General features: G+C 36.2%; 1 long non-coding RNA gene across 1 annotated transcript; it reads left to right on the top strand.

Moving 5' to 3' along the window:
- Positions 1 to 117: 117 nt before the first annotated feature.
- Positions 118 to 3,091, top strand: LOC119792410. Its single transcript, XR_005281988.1, has 3 exons — positions 118 to 325; positions 1,609 to 1,655; positions 3,006 to 3,091. It is a non-coding gene; the product is annotated as an uncharacterized LOC119792410 (long non-coding RNA).
- The last annotated feature ends 11,726 nt before the right edge of the window (positions 3,092 to 14,817 follow it).

Here is a 14,817-nt window from a genome sequence, read left to right as displayed (position 1 = left end):
AGAAATGTTCCAGTTTAAACAGCAGTGGATAACCTAATTAGTTAAAATGCAAAAAGCCTCCTGTATCCTGCATCCCCCAAATATTAACATTAAGAGGTTGAAAAAGAGCCGACTGCTTTGTAGGTATTTAAGAAGATTGAAACGTCAATAAATCTTTCTTTATATTTTCTGTTCCACAAAGGACCCTGGAGCTTCTGTTCAGCGGACCTCACAATGTCAAAAATTCTTCAGGATCAGGAAACTTCTATCTGAAATGGACACCATCTATAATTGATGAAGGACCTGGCCATCCCATCTGTTTTGTTATTCAGAGGTAACTTTTAAAGTAAGATATCTGATCACTCTGAAGTTTGTGTGTTAAAAAACTCAAAGTCCAGAGTGTAGAGGAGTGAGTACTTTTCTTGTGGGCTGCAAACGCAGAGTGTCTGAGCTTCAGGTTTGCATGCAAATTCCATGAGAGATGCCACCCAGGAACGTTGAGAGGTCCAGTGGCACAATTTTAGCATGAGGAGCAGCGAGCCTTGCAGTGTTTGCAGCATTGTCCCCAACAGTGGAGGCTGGAATTGGAACATCTGAACTTTTGCCATTTTACATTGAGTGTCAACCAATCAGAAACAGATATCCAAGGAGTTTCAGAATAAAATCTAAAAAATTAATATACAGTAAATATGAATTTTGTTTCACCATAAAGTTGGGAGAATGTATGTTTTATTGTAGAAGGAGAGAGTGCTCTAATCATTTTTACTTCAATGAAATATTTTATTACTGAACTCCAACGAAAAAATACTTATAATAACTAAAAATGGTAAAACCTGCCTGCAAGAAATATGACATTTTGAACTCTGGTACAGTTTTTAACACACACATAAAAAAAACATTTTATACTCACGCTTAAATGGACAGGGAATTTAATTCTCACAGACAAGCAAGTGCAGGGTCTGCTGATCTGAACAACAACAGAATGTTTAAGTAGGAACATAATCCTAATGAATTGGCCAAACAGATAACATTTCACGGAGTACTTCACTTAGAAATATATTTTTTTTATATTTTATCTAACTCAGTTCAACAAAATTAATAAACCCAAGCTCCTCTTTCAGTTGCAAAGAGAAGACCAGGAGCTCTGAGTATCTGAAGCTTCAATCATCAAGAGAATCTGACTAAATATAAAAGTGTCAATTTTTTTAAATCTCGAAATGTGCTTGATATGAACGCAGCACTCAAGAGAATTACAATTCCAAAGGATGATCTTTTTTATTGTCCATTATAGTCATGCTTGGTGGTTACTTTAAACAGAAGGTGATGTAGAAACAAAACAGAACCGTAACAATGGAGCAATTGTTCCATTGGCCAAACCTTCTCAGAAGGAAAATACTCTTCCTTATTTTAGGGGATAGAAGTATCCCCTAGAAATACCCACAAATTTTAAAAGTATAAAAGTATTCGGTAAAAAGGCTACTTCAGTAGAGAGTAATTGTTGGAAACTTACATGTGATTTAATTTTTACAAATTATGCAGATTTTATGTTCAAGTTCTGGTATTTTTAAATACTCAGTATTAGTATCTTTACAGCAGTAATAAAGCTACCTTCCAAATCTCCCTCCACAGTTCTGTGTATCAGTCTGAACTTCGATGTGTCGTTGTGACAGTTAAGCGTAAGTAAAATCTTTCGTTTTCCATGCACTTATGATTCTTCTTTTATCCCAGGACCAACAATTACTTGAAAGTATTTTTTGTATCTAAAATCGCTTTGACACGCTCAAATTATCCCCAGAGAATATGTAATAAGGTTAAAAGCAGGAATTAAAGTATCTGGAAGTATTACCCAACCCCAAGGCTGATTAGATGGCATGGGGGTTTATAGCCATCCGAAACAAATTACAACACTGTCATTAATTAACAGGTTAATGGTGCTGTATGCCTGTCTCTTTACATTTTAAGCCTCCCTCTTAGGTTGTGTCCACAACAGGAGGAGTTTTTTGTCACACTGCTTTTGGGTGCAGAGTGTTTCATAGTTTGCCTCTAACCTCTGAAGGATGAGGCTCATAGATACTTTGGGGTTTCTTACAGGAATCTGCTGATAGCATGCAAAGCTAAACAAGTCCTGTAGTTTTTTTGAGCTTGATGCTGCAACTGGTTAAACATTTTTCAGAGAGCAAGTGTCATTACACTTCATAACAATTGGAAATGTGGAAAAAGAGAAAAGAAATGCTTCAGACACTCCAGAAATGTATGTTTTCCCCATAAAAAATATTATTGCCTATAGGAGCAATAGGAGTAAAACAATGACCTCTTTATTCATATTTATTTCTAACCCTACTAAAATTGACAACTTGCCTATATTTCCACACACTCAAAGAAAGAGAGCTGGAGAGAGAGATGCTATTTTACAGTTTATAACTTTAAGTTTGATATAAAAACTGTATACTGCTACAAAATAAGTCTCAACCTCAGAGGCATAGCCAGAACATTTTTTCTAAGGGTGGCCAGGCAATAACCAACCTACACTGAAGGGTTCTGGGCTGAACATCTTTTCCATTGTCATTGCTTACCTACTTTATCAATAATCATTCTGGAAAAAATGTATATTTACAAGTACTAATATCTACAAAAAATGTTTATTTACTAAGTTTTTATAAGAATAGTTATTTATCTATTATTTAACATAAAACTAACATGCATTTTCTCTTTACCCCATATAACAAAAAATCTAGTTCTGAAAAGAGCATGAATTCAGTACTTTATCATGTTTAATGTTAGTATATTGATGTGTATAATTAACCACAGTGTTTTTGTGGTCAAGTAATTGTTAATCAATTAAAAATTTTAATGTTTTGAATATTGGGGTAATGGGGGAAAAATGGTAGGGGTGGCCACAGGAATGGCCAACGATTGGGTAAGGGTGGCCATGGCCACCCCTGTCCCCCCCTTCTAGCTCTGCCCCTGCTCAACCCCCAATGCTAAATTCATCTGAAGCCAGGTTTGCTGTACTCTTGTTCTTCCAGGTGATCCTGTTGTTCTAAAACTGAATATATGGACTACACTGTCACTGGAGGACAACAAGGACAACATTTTAAAAACGGTCAGAGACATCTTTGAATGGAATCCCTAATTATTTAATGAAACATACATGAGTATAATGTTACATTCCGTATAATATACTTTATGTTACTGTTTGCTATAGACTTTCCATACATTCAAACTGCACCACTGATTGAAGAGTTTTTGAAATTTGCTGCATCTCTTTTTTTTCTTCCACAGGTGAGAGAAGAACTTGTCAGACTAGGCCTGCCAGCAAACGTCCCAGTGCGGCTGAAGGGGGACAATCAAGCCGAAGAAAGTAGCAGTGCTTCCCCCTAGTGGCTAAATTTGAGAATGAGCGCGATACCTGTGGGGAAACTTGACTGGGATTATCTGTTTTTTTTTTTTTTTCATATGAACAGATGGTTTGTCTTTTTGTTTATTATAATTCTACATTTTCCTGATATTTAATACACAGTTCTCTATTGTGTAAAATACAAATATATTGTAAAATATGGATATATTCACTCACATCAATATCAATTACTCACCATAATGAAGTAAATGAGTTGAAGAAAAATGTTTTTAACCGGAGCTATTTATTAAGGAATGTATTTACCAAGGGTTATTGTGAGCCACTTTCCATCTGAATATTTTTCATTTATGCTTCTGAGGCTTTAAGTGATCTTCACATCTGATCTTTTTCTGAACCTGCTGATTATAGAGCTATAAACAGCATATATTGTTTTGTATAAGTTATTCATTATGTCAGCAAATTCAGGTCCCAATGGCTCCTTCTGTGATCTGGAACACAAATTATAAATTAAGGCATTGTCGAAGGTTTATAGAAACGTCTGGATTCCTTAATTTCTCTGCATTTAGGATGTCATTTAGGATGTCATTTAGGATGAGATTTTCATCTGCTGATCATAGTCACAGAATTCAATCATCCCATAAATGTGTTTATGGTAGGTATACAAAATCCAGAACATTGTTATAAAGACTGCTTCTACTAATTGGAGCCAGAATTTACAGTCATTGCATATTAGAAACAAAAAGAGTGAGCATGAATGCACCACTTTCTGGCCCTGGATGAGATAAACTTATTGCTATCATCTGTAAACATGTAGGTATGAACTTAAAATGTCAACAAATGAATGATGTAAATAAAGATTATTATAAATGAATCATACAGGCAACATCAACTGTTGGGAGTGGAAGTTAAATCTATACGCTTGCCTTGAGCTGATGTCCTTGTTTAAGTATTTAATTTAGAAATAACACAGAACATCATGCAGCCAAGAAGCTTTATGGAGTCTCGGTTTCTGGGTTTTGAGTAGTCCTGCTAACTTTGGAGACTGTGCAGTTTTATTTACCTGTGGCTGAATCCTCCTGTCCTAGCTTACTAGCACTTGCTGTTTTACTCTCATCAGGAATTGTTCTGACACATTAAAATTTGAAATCTTATGATTTCACACAATTTTTCCTTCTTTATATAAATCATTTTGAACAGAAATTGTACTAAACATGAAGTTATATGCATCTAAAAAGTTTTTTTCTTTTTTATAGGTTCTCTACTTCCAGTAAAAGCAAATGCTATTTCTCAACATAAAAGTAGCTAGGGTACTTATCATTGTAAATCTTATACAAGTAGCAAAGTGAACAGACTACTAATGTAAGAGTCAGCCACATACAGTAGAGATACTTTTTATTCTTCCACCATAACTCTTGTGTGAAAGTGACAAATGTGATCAAAGTAAACTCAATACACATTACCCAAGAGTAGTTAAGGAAATATGTATAAAATGCATATATATAAAGAGAGAACTATACCTAACGTTCATCTGGGGGACAAGTAAAGGTTTCATTAAAAAATGTGTGTATTAAATAAAAACTTTTAGCTTTTTTGCTATAAATATGCCAACTGCTCAGAGAGCTGCTCACAGTAGCAGACTGACACGTTTGTGGATCACTTCATAATGAGGAGCAACATTCAAGAGATACAGGAAATGTTTGTTTCAGTAAAACAAAAGAAGATAATTGGGCGGTACCCTAAATTTGACACATTATCATTCTATAAGAGTGAAAGGCAAGAGATTAAGGATGCATTTATTAAATTAGGCAAGACTGTGGAAAAAAAAATCTTTTACTATATGCCAAGCAACAGCATTTGTTGAGAGGACAGGTCAGAGGTTGTTCCAACCAAGACATGTGCTCTAGGTAAACATGCTCCAGAAAAGTCAAAGTCGCATCATGCATTAAACAAAAGAATACTAAAACTCTGGAAGTAGTACGATCTGACTCACAAGCAGGACTTTCAACCATGGAAAGAACCCAGAATCTGATAAGCGCATAACAAGCAGATGAATATTTTCAACCTTCTCAGAGCACAGAGTGCTCTAACCACGAGGCCAACACTCCCAAATGAGAGATGATTATTCAGACATATTCTCACCAGAAAAAAGATAAATTACTTCAAGGATAATAAAATCTTTGAATATAGCTGGGTTTTAATCATTTTGTGGTCATACACAGACCTAAATATTAGATCTTGTAGTTAGAGTAGTGCTACCTGAGGGAATTTTGTACAATCTCTAAAAAGTTAAAGATATTAAGATCTGAATATGTATTTAATTTTTGAAAGGTCAGCTTTTTTTTCTTCATTTTTTATGCTTCTGGAGGAACATATGAAAACAAATATTTAGCAACCTTTAATTACATAAATAATAATGCCCCTGGTGGTATTAGTTAAAAAAACAAAAATATTCTTAATTTTTCTTAATCAACAGAAAAAAAATATCCTTATGTTAAAACAAGATTCAGAAATTCTTCATCAAATGTTCATTGATCATTACCTCTCTGCCACCAGACATTTGCACAATGAGGCTCCTGCTCAAATCCAAGAAATAAATGGAAATCATTATAAATATGTAATTAACAGTAAACAGAAAGAGTGAAAGATATTAACTTATGTACCCAGTTACTATGTCCTGCTGCTGTTGGTCAGCTGCAAAGGCTACATTAAGGCTGGAAAGAGCTACTTTGCTTCAAAAAGAAATCTGAATACTGTGTTTATCATCTCTTTTTGCCATTAGAAAAATTTACGAAGAGCATGATTTTTTTATTTTTTATGGTGGTTTATTTTGACACAAAGGAACCAGTTTGACATAAGAAAAACCAACATAGTTCAGAGACCCATTATTTCATTTGTGAGTTATATTAGGCTTTATGAATTGTTATGAGCTGATGTTTATGCTTCGATACTTGTTCTTGAAATAATAATTACAGTTGGTAAGAAAAATTTGTATTTTATATGTCTTAGAAAGAATAACAACAATGATGATATTTGTGTTTGTAAGTAATACAATTGGGCCAAATAAAAAAGTTTTTTGAGTACAAGCATTTTCAATGAATGAAGTTTCTAAAAGTAATTGGAGCTAAAAGTAGAGGGACTGGCTGAAGAAACCGGTTTGAGTTTCATCATGGCTCAGTTTGTTCATGTCTATCTGCTGCCAACTATTCTAACCAAAAGAGTTCAGCTTTGCATATGTTATATTCCAGGAGTGTTTGGTTTCAGTTGTTTGTATTTTCACCATTTCCCTGCTTTTTGCTGTATCATGTTCATTTCTGTGATAAATACATCCTCTATGATGTTACTAAATTAGTTTATGTATAGTTTCCTAGATAATTGTCTTCTGTTATTTTCACATTTGGATTCACCTCTGTTAGAATTTTCCCATCATTTTAGATGTTTTTTTGCAACTTGTATCATTTTTATGATACAAGTTCTGTCCTCAGCCTCCCTGCAATTCAAAAACCTCTTCCTCCTGTATCAAATCTTCATTATATCATCTATGTTGCTTTTTTCTTTTTTTCCCAGTCTACCATCTGCACTAGGAGTCCTTCTAAATGTCCAAGGATGACAACGTCACTATCAGCTATGCAAATCAACATGCGAGCAGAGGCAAATCAGGTTGAAAGAGGATATGAAGTTCATCTAAAATATAGTTTCTGCTTAACAAAAAAGGACGGCACACAGGACAGTCCCTTGTTAGAACATTTTAAAACATACAGTAGTGAATAAGACTTCACAATTACCTGATCTCTTTTAAAACTCCCTCTCATGATGAAACCTTTTCAAAGATAGGAGTTATGTAAATAAAGGAAGGCTTAACTTAAATTTGCATGTGCAGCTCTTCTTTCTAGGAATCTGGCCACATTTATTAGTCCTCCAAAACCCTGACCACCCAGGGTGCAGACCAGGAAACAGAGTTGTAGTTTAACACACATCTCTGCAGCTTCTCTACTGTTACCCACTCTTTACTCCATCCAGACAGTGTCTTGCCCACGACCAAAATCTAATAAATTAGCAAAGATTCCCAAAGGAGTAAATCATGATAATCTAATTAAAATCAAAATGACTCCAATTGGGGAAAAAGTTAAAACAATTAAATGCGGTCTGTTTAACATAAGATCGCTTTCCTCTAAAAGTCTGCTAGTTAATGACTTGATTTGTGATAATCACATTGACTTGTTTTGCCTTACAGAAACCTGGCTGCAGCAAGAGGATTATGTGAGCATAAATGAGGCAACTCCTTCAAGCTATTTAAATTTTCACATACCCAGAAGTTCTGGGCGAGGAGGAGGAGTAGCAACAATCTTCCAGTCTGACTTACTGATTACTCCAAAAACAGTTAATACCTACAACTCTTTTGAACATTTAACCCTTAATTTCCCTCATCCAAATTTCAAGGCCAGAAAACCTCTTCTTTTTGTAACTTTGTATCGTCCACCAGGTCCTTACTCTGAATTTTTAGATGAGTTTTCAGAGTTCCTTTCTGATTTGGTATTAAATACTGACAGGGTCATAGTGGGAGATTTTAACATCCATGCTGACATTGAAGGCGATAGCTTAAGAGCAGCCTTTAATGCTATCTTAGACACTATTGGCTTTGTTCAAAATGTGAATAGTCCCACACATTCTCATCTTCATACTTTGGATCTTGTGCTGACATACGGCATAGAATGTGAAGAAATAACAGTATTTCCTCACAACCCTGTCCTCTCTGACCACTTTCTAATAACCTTCAGGATTACTTTAACAGAGTTCTCCTCCCCCAAAAGAAGGTTCAATTTTAGTAGATCTTTATCAGATAGTGCAGTTATAAATTTTAAAGAATCTGCTTCACTTTCCCTCTCCTCTGTGTCGCTGAGCAGTGCTGTAGAGTGCAAAAGCATAGCTTATTCCCCTTCACAGGTTGATGATTTTGTTGATGGGGTTGCTAGTTCTCTGCGTACTGCCTTAGACAACGCAGCTCCCTTGAAAATGAAAACTGTTAAAAATAGAAAGCTTGCTCCTTGGTTTAATGCAGAGCTGCGTACTTTGAAGCAAAATGCTAGGAAACTGGAGAGAAAATATCGCTCCACAGGCCTGCAGGAGTCATTCCTAGTCTGGAAAAATGGTTTACTGCTGTATAAGAGGACCCTTTGTAAAGCAAGAGCAGCATACTTCTCCTCATTAATAGAGGAGAATAAGAATAATCCTAGATTTCTTTTTAATACAGTTGCCAAACTCACCCAGAGCCATAGCTCTGTTGAACCGTCCATTCCACCTGCTCTTAGCCGCAATGATTTTATGGGATTCTTTATAAATAAGATTGATCTTATTAAAAATAAGATCATAAGCACTCCTCTATCCGCGATTGTACCTGAGGTAGTCATGGAATCTGAACCGGGTTTAGACTGCTTTGATCCAGTTGAACTTTCTGAATTAGCAAAATTATTGTCTTCGTCTAAGCCTTCAACTTGTATGTTAGATCCAGTTCCAACCAGGTTATTTAAGGAGGTATTCCCTTTGATCTCCTCCTCCATTTTAGATGTGATTAATCTATCTCTGTTACAGGGATATGTACCTAAAGCTTTTAAGGTTGCTGTAATTAAACCTCTGCTTAAGAAACCGTCTCTTGACCCAGATGACTTGGTTAATTATAGACCTATATCCAATCTTCCTTTCTTATCCAAAATTCTTGAGAAAGTAGTTGCCAAACAAGTTTGCGATCACTTACACCATAATGAACTTTTTGAAGAGTTTCAGTCTGGCTTTAGAGCTCATCATAGCACTGAAACAGCTCTGGTGAAAGTCACTAATGATATTCTCATGGCCTCAGATAATGGACTTGTATCTGTGCTCGTCCTGTTGGATCTTAGTGCTGCATTTGATAGCGTTGACCATAATATTCTTTTAGAAAGACTTGAATATTTTGTTGGAATTAAAGGAACAGTACTAGACTGGTTTAAATCTTATCTATCTGATCGAATTCAGTTTGTTCATGTTAATGATAGATCTTCAACACGCTCAAAGGTTACCTGTGGAGTACCACAGGGATCAGTGCTAGGACCAATTCTCTTTACTTTATACATGCTCCCAATTGGTAGAGTTATTAGACAGCATGGGATTAATTTTCACTGTTATGCTGATGATACCCAGCTATATCTGTCTATAAATCCAGATGAAGCTAACCCATTACATAGATTACAGGCATGTCTTGAAGACATAAAAACCTGGATGACTCTTAACTTTCTGCTTCTGAATGCAGACAAAACAGAAGTTATAGTCTTTGGACCAGAGTCTCTGAAAAAGAAGCTAATTAGCCAGTCACTTCATTTGGATGGGATTAAACTGATTTCAGATAATAAAGTAAAAAATCTTGGTGTTATTTTTGATCAGGACCTGTCATTTAAATCCCATATCAAAGAGGTTTCTAGAATTTCCTTCTTTCATCTGAGGAACATTGCAAAAATTAGAAATCTCCTGTCCAGGGGTGATGCTGAGAAACTAGTCCATGCATTTGTTACTTCAAGGCTGGACTATTGTAATTCTTTACTATCAGGAAGTCCACAAACTGTAGTTAAAAGCCTTCAGCTGTCCAAAATGCTGCAGCCAGAGTTCTGATGAAAATTAAAAAGAGAGATCATATCTCTCCTATCCTGGCTTCTCTTCATTGGCTTCCTGTTAAATCAAGAATAGAATTTAAAATCCTCCTTCTCACATATAAAGCCTTAAATGGCCAAGCTCCATCTTATATCAGAGATCTGATTGTTCCTATCAGATGTTCCTAACAGAGCACTTCGCTCTCAATCTGCAGGTTTACTAGTGGTTCCTAGAATTTCTAAAAGTAGAATGGGAGGCAGATCTTTTAGTTATCAGGCTCCTCTCCTGTGGAACCAACTACCAGTTTTAGTCCGTGAGGCAGACACCCTGTCTACTTTTAAGGCTAGGCTTAAAACTTTCCTTTTTGATAAAGCTTATAGTTAGGGTGGCTCGGGTTATCCTGAGCTATCTCTATAGTTATGCTGCTATAGGCTTAGACTTTAAGAGGACATAGGGACCCCCATTTCATCATTCTGCTTTATTCTCTCTCTGTTCTCCCACTCTGCAGAATCTGTTAGTTCAATCTCTAACCTTCTGCTCTCTCTGCTTTTCCTCAGAGTAGCTTTGCCTCGTCTGTTCCTGTTTGGCTGTGACGTCATCCTGGAAAGAAACATCAGCTGTGCTGCTTCCATCAACACCCTTGTTTATAGATGTTGGAGATCGGCCTGTTTTCCAGTGTGGTCCTGTTTCTCTGACCGTGACTGAGTGGATCTGCTCTCTTCGTCCTCTGGCATGGGAGCTGCCTTGGAGCTCGTCTGCCTGGCTGTGTGTTTCCTGGATCAGGCCGCCTTTTACAGTTGCTTTTTGTATCCCTGCTTCTGTCTCCTTGAACCCCAGTCGGCCTCGGCAGATGGCCGCTCACACTGAGCCTGGTTCTGCTGGAGGTTTCTTCCTGTTAAAAGGGAGTTTTTCCTCTCCACTGTCGCTACAAGCATGCTTAGTGTGAGGGATTGTATTTGAGTCAATGAGTCAATGCAATCAACTGGTTTTCCTTAGAAAACTTTGAATCAATTTGACTGTATGATCTGGTTGAACTGTAAAGTGCCTTGAGATGACATGTGTTGTGAATTTGGCGCTATATAAATAAACTGAATTGAATTGAATTGAATTGCATGAAACTTTCATCTGACTCTTCAGAGTATAGACAAGGTTGGAAAAAAATAAGAGTAAAAAAATACTTGGCTTCTTCTTAAGATTTTAAAATAATTTTTTTTAATGCAGTTTGGGTCAGCCATTCTTTTTTTCTTTACTGTTGAAGAAATACAGAGCTGTTGTTCAGCAAGAGAGCTTATGTAAAGGTGTGTAGGAACCCAGAACAAAAAGACCTAAACTCGATTAGTCTTGCAATTTTAGAAATAAATCTGATGGAAATATGGGCTTTTAAAATGTGATTGTGCCATCAAATTATCTGGATCATATTTTCTCTTTGAAAACCATTTAATGGTTTTCAATCCAATAAATGACAATTGTGATATACCAGAAATAAATTGGTTGAGGGAGAGGCACAAAGTCAAATATTTACAACGTTTGTTTGTATTTTCTCTGTTAAACATTCAAGTAGAGTATTTCATTATAGCAGTAACCTGATTAATGATGTTAATCGATCACATTTTATGGTTTTTGTTTTAGCTTTTCTCAATTTTTTAGAAAATAAGAAAATTAAGATTATCTGAAACATTTTGTGTAAATCGCTGTTTAGAAATAAGGATAACACCATTAAAAATCAATAGTGTTAACTGATTGAGTTAAAAATTTTCTAAATTTCACATAAATTTTAACCAGTGCATACCACCTGCATTAGCAGGAATTTGTTGTCCCTGCTAATATCATCTTGCTTAAGGTCATTAAGATCCATTAAGGGAATAGAAAACAACCCTTAATAGAAGAGTAAATTTAAGCGGACGGCAGTTTTGAGATTTCTGGGTATGGGGCTGAGGTGAGCAGGTGCATTAAACAAGTGCTCCATACTCAGTCGACAAGATTTCTTCTACCAGAGGAGTATTAGCCTGTAGAATCCATATACTAATAATGAGAAAGGGAAAAACAACCAAAAGTAATGGTAACCTGAAACACACACAAAAAATGTAGGCAAGAGAAACGTCTAAGGAAATGCTAGAAAAGTCTTATCCTACCTGCATATAAGGCCATGGAAATGCTTCGAGCTTGGATTGAAACTATTCACAAGGAGATTTTATCTCTGCATTCAGATATGAAGACAGGTTGCTTTCATGCTTTCAGAATGTAGAGCAAGTTAACCAGTTTTAGAGTGGAGAAAAATTGGAAAGCTAATCCCACTTCTGACACCACTTGTCACATGCTCCAAGCAGTCTTGGAGGTGGGACCCAAACCGGTTGAAAGAAGTACATGCTCCAAAGAGCTTTCAGCTAAGAAATCTTTAATTTTTTCTGGTGCAGGACATCAACCAAACCACACCAACCAACAAGAACAATGGTAGACATACATTATTTCTTATATAGAGGGGGAACTAAATTGGAAGAAACCATTTTTAAAAGGATGTTCAGTTGCACAATAACAAGAAAAAGAAAATTTGTTTAAAATGAACAGCTAATTAAGAAAAACTTTTACCAATAAATACAGAAAACAAATATTTCAATTCAACCCCAAAAAATACTCAAACTCAATAGAGAAAACACCATACATGAGATTAACCTCCCCCCTTCAATTCCCGAATGGTGCAGTCCTGTACACATCTGCTTGGAGAGTGAAATAGCAGAGGTGAGTATTTCACAATGAGTTTTGATATTTTAACTCTTTAATCCATATATTTCCCTTTTAGGTAGAGTTAAGCAAAACAATATTGTAAAGTGAAATCCAATTCCTTTTTTTTTTTTTACAAAAATGAAAACAAGATGTTGCCAACCAAAGAACCACACCCCAAACAAATCCACTTTATCCAAAACAACAAAAATAAACCAGAAAACCAGATGCTGTGTTTAACCCTTATATTATGTTAAGAGTCAATTTGACCCATTTCAGTTTTTGTGTTGATCAAAGTACTGGTTATCTTTTCGTCTTCATGAAATTTGGTGACTTTTCCTCATCTGGGGTCATGAACATGTATGTAAAATCTGGCCACTCTGATGTGTAGTGGAGTGTCTGTGCAGAGTATGTATACAAATATGATGTTATGGGTCATTTTGACCCGGACACTTCAATGTGGGTAAGTAGCCATTCAGGTAAACAAAAATGGCTCTTTGATGTACTTTACTCTTTTCATTTGCCTCTGAGACCCAGACCCTGGTGTGGTAAGGGAGGGAACTTTCTTAGACTAGTTCTTGTCACTGCTCTCACGTCATCTATATGAAAAAACTCACCAAAAACTTAGCTCCTGAAGGATTACAGCTGAGTAGTCTTTTTCACAAATTTCGAACTTGGATAGTGATGTAGAGCAAGAGGTTTCTAAGGCAGAGGATATTTCAGAATCAGAAGACAAAGTTATTGTTGACCCACATGATCAATTTTCCTACTATGAGATGGACTCAGCGGAAGAGTCTTCTATTATCCCCTGAACAGATGAAAGCCCAGGAATGAGGCAATCATCTTCTGCAAGAGTGACAACATCACAACACCAGAGTTGATGCAGACTATCATCAGCTAATTTGATAAAAATTCCTGGTCCTACCAGATTTGCAATCACATGAATTGAAGAGATTCAGTCAGCATTGCTCAGAATGCCCATATCATAATATGGGCAACCTGAGGTGCAAAATCCAGCTATGCATGATATATGCAAGTATACTGTATACTGGAAAGCTATCTGGAGGAAAAGCTTAGAAGAATCAGGGAATGTGTTTCATGCTGGAGATGAATGAAGGGCTGCAAGTCATAACATCACTTGTGACAACCTCTATGTCCTACCTGTTTGGAGAAGAACTTCAGAAAAGAAAGCTGACCATGTTGGGAACAGAAGGTTCTTATCATGAATATAATGCAATCTGATATATCTCTGAGAACAAGAAAGGACTTGAAGGCACAAATGATCCTGGATTATAACTTAACCAGAGGAGTAGTTGACAATCTGGACAAAGTCACAGCAATATACAGCTGCCAGGGCAAGACTGCCCGCTACCCAACCAACATAAAGTGGAGACGGGTGAAGAGAAGAGGAAAAGATCCCAGCTCTGTCCCTCCAGAGAGGACAGTAAAACAAGTACATCTTGTGTGAAATGTATGAATTCCATCTGCAGAAAGCAGTTACATTCTTCCCATCATGTGGAGAACTTTAAAATTGTTGAATGTTCAAAATATTAGTAACTAGCGAATTTTAAAGCTAAATTTTAAAAAACAAAATTTGTTAAAAGATGGAACATTTTAAACCTAAATAAAGTGTGTGAATTAAAACTGTATGCTTTGTCACTTGACTTAATGTTTAAGTAATCTAAAATAAATTGGTTATTGGTTTAACCTGTTTTCTTGACTATTTTGCTTGTATTTACACAGTGCGGGTCAAAATGACCCGCAACATAATGAATTTAATTTTTTTCAACATAATATAAGGCTTAACTGCTACTTTAGCCAATATACAGGTAACAATGGCTCATTGTTACATGTGGGTAAAGTGAAAGAAACCAGAGACAGACTATATGACCTTTTGCAGTGTCTGTAAGTAATGGAGGAGTAGGCTGCAGTTCTGAAAGAGGGGGTGTCAAAGTCCAAGCTACCAATAAAAAATCCAAGCCAAACTGATTGATTTAGAGGCACACTTGCAAAGACATAATTATGGTCTATTTGGGATCCTTTAAGACACAGAGAGAGACAACTTGTTGGAGTTTCTCAGTCTTGCCACGGTGTTGATTTAGCCATACAATGCTGCCTCAATGCTTTAGGACCCAAACCACTGCACA

Source organism: Cyprinodon tularosa, unplaced genomic scaffold, assembly GCF_016077235.1.
Source record: "Cyprinodon tularosa strain WSP-4 unplaced genomic scaffold, ASM1607723v1 ctg419, whole genome shotgun sequence".
Lineage (NCBI taxonomy): Eukaryota > Metazoa > Chordata > Actinopteri > Cyprinodontiformes > Cyprinodontidae > Cyprinodon > Cyprinodon tularosa.
This window is presented reverse-complemented; position numbering and strand designations above follow the sequence as displayed.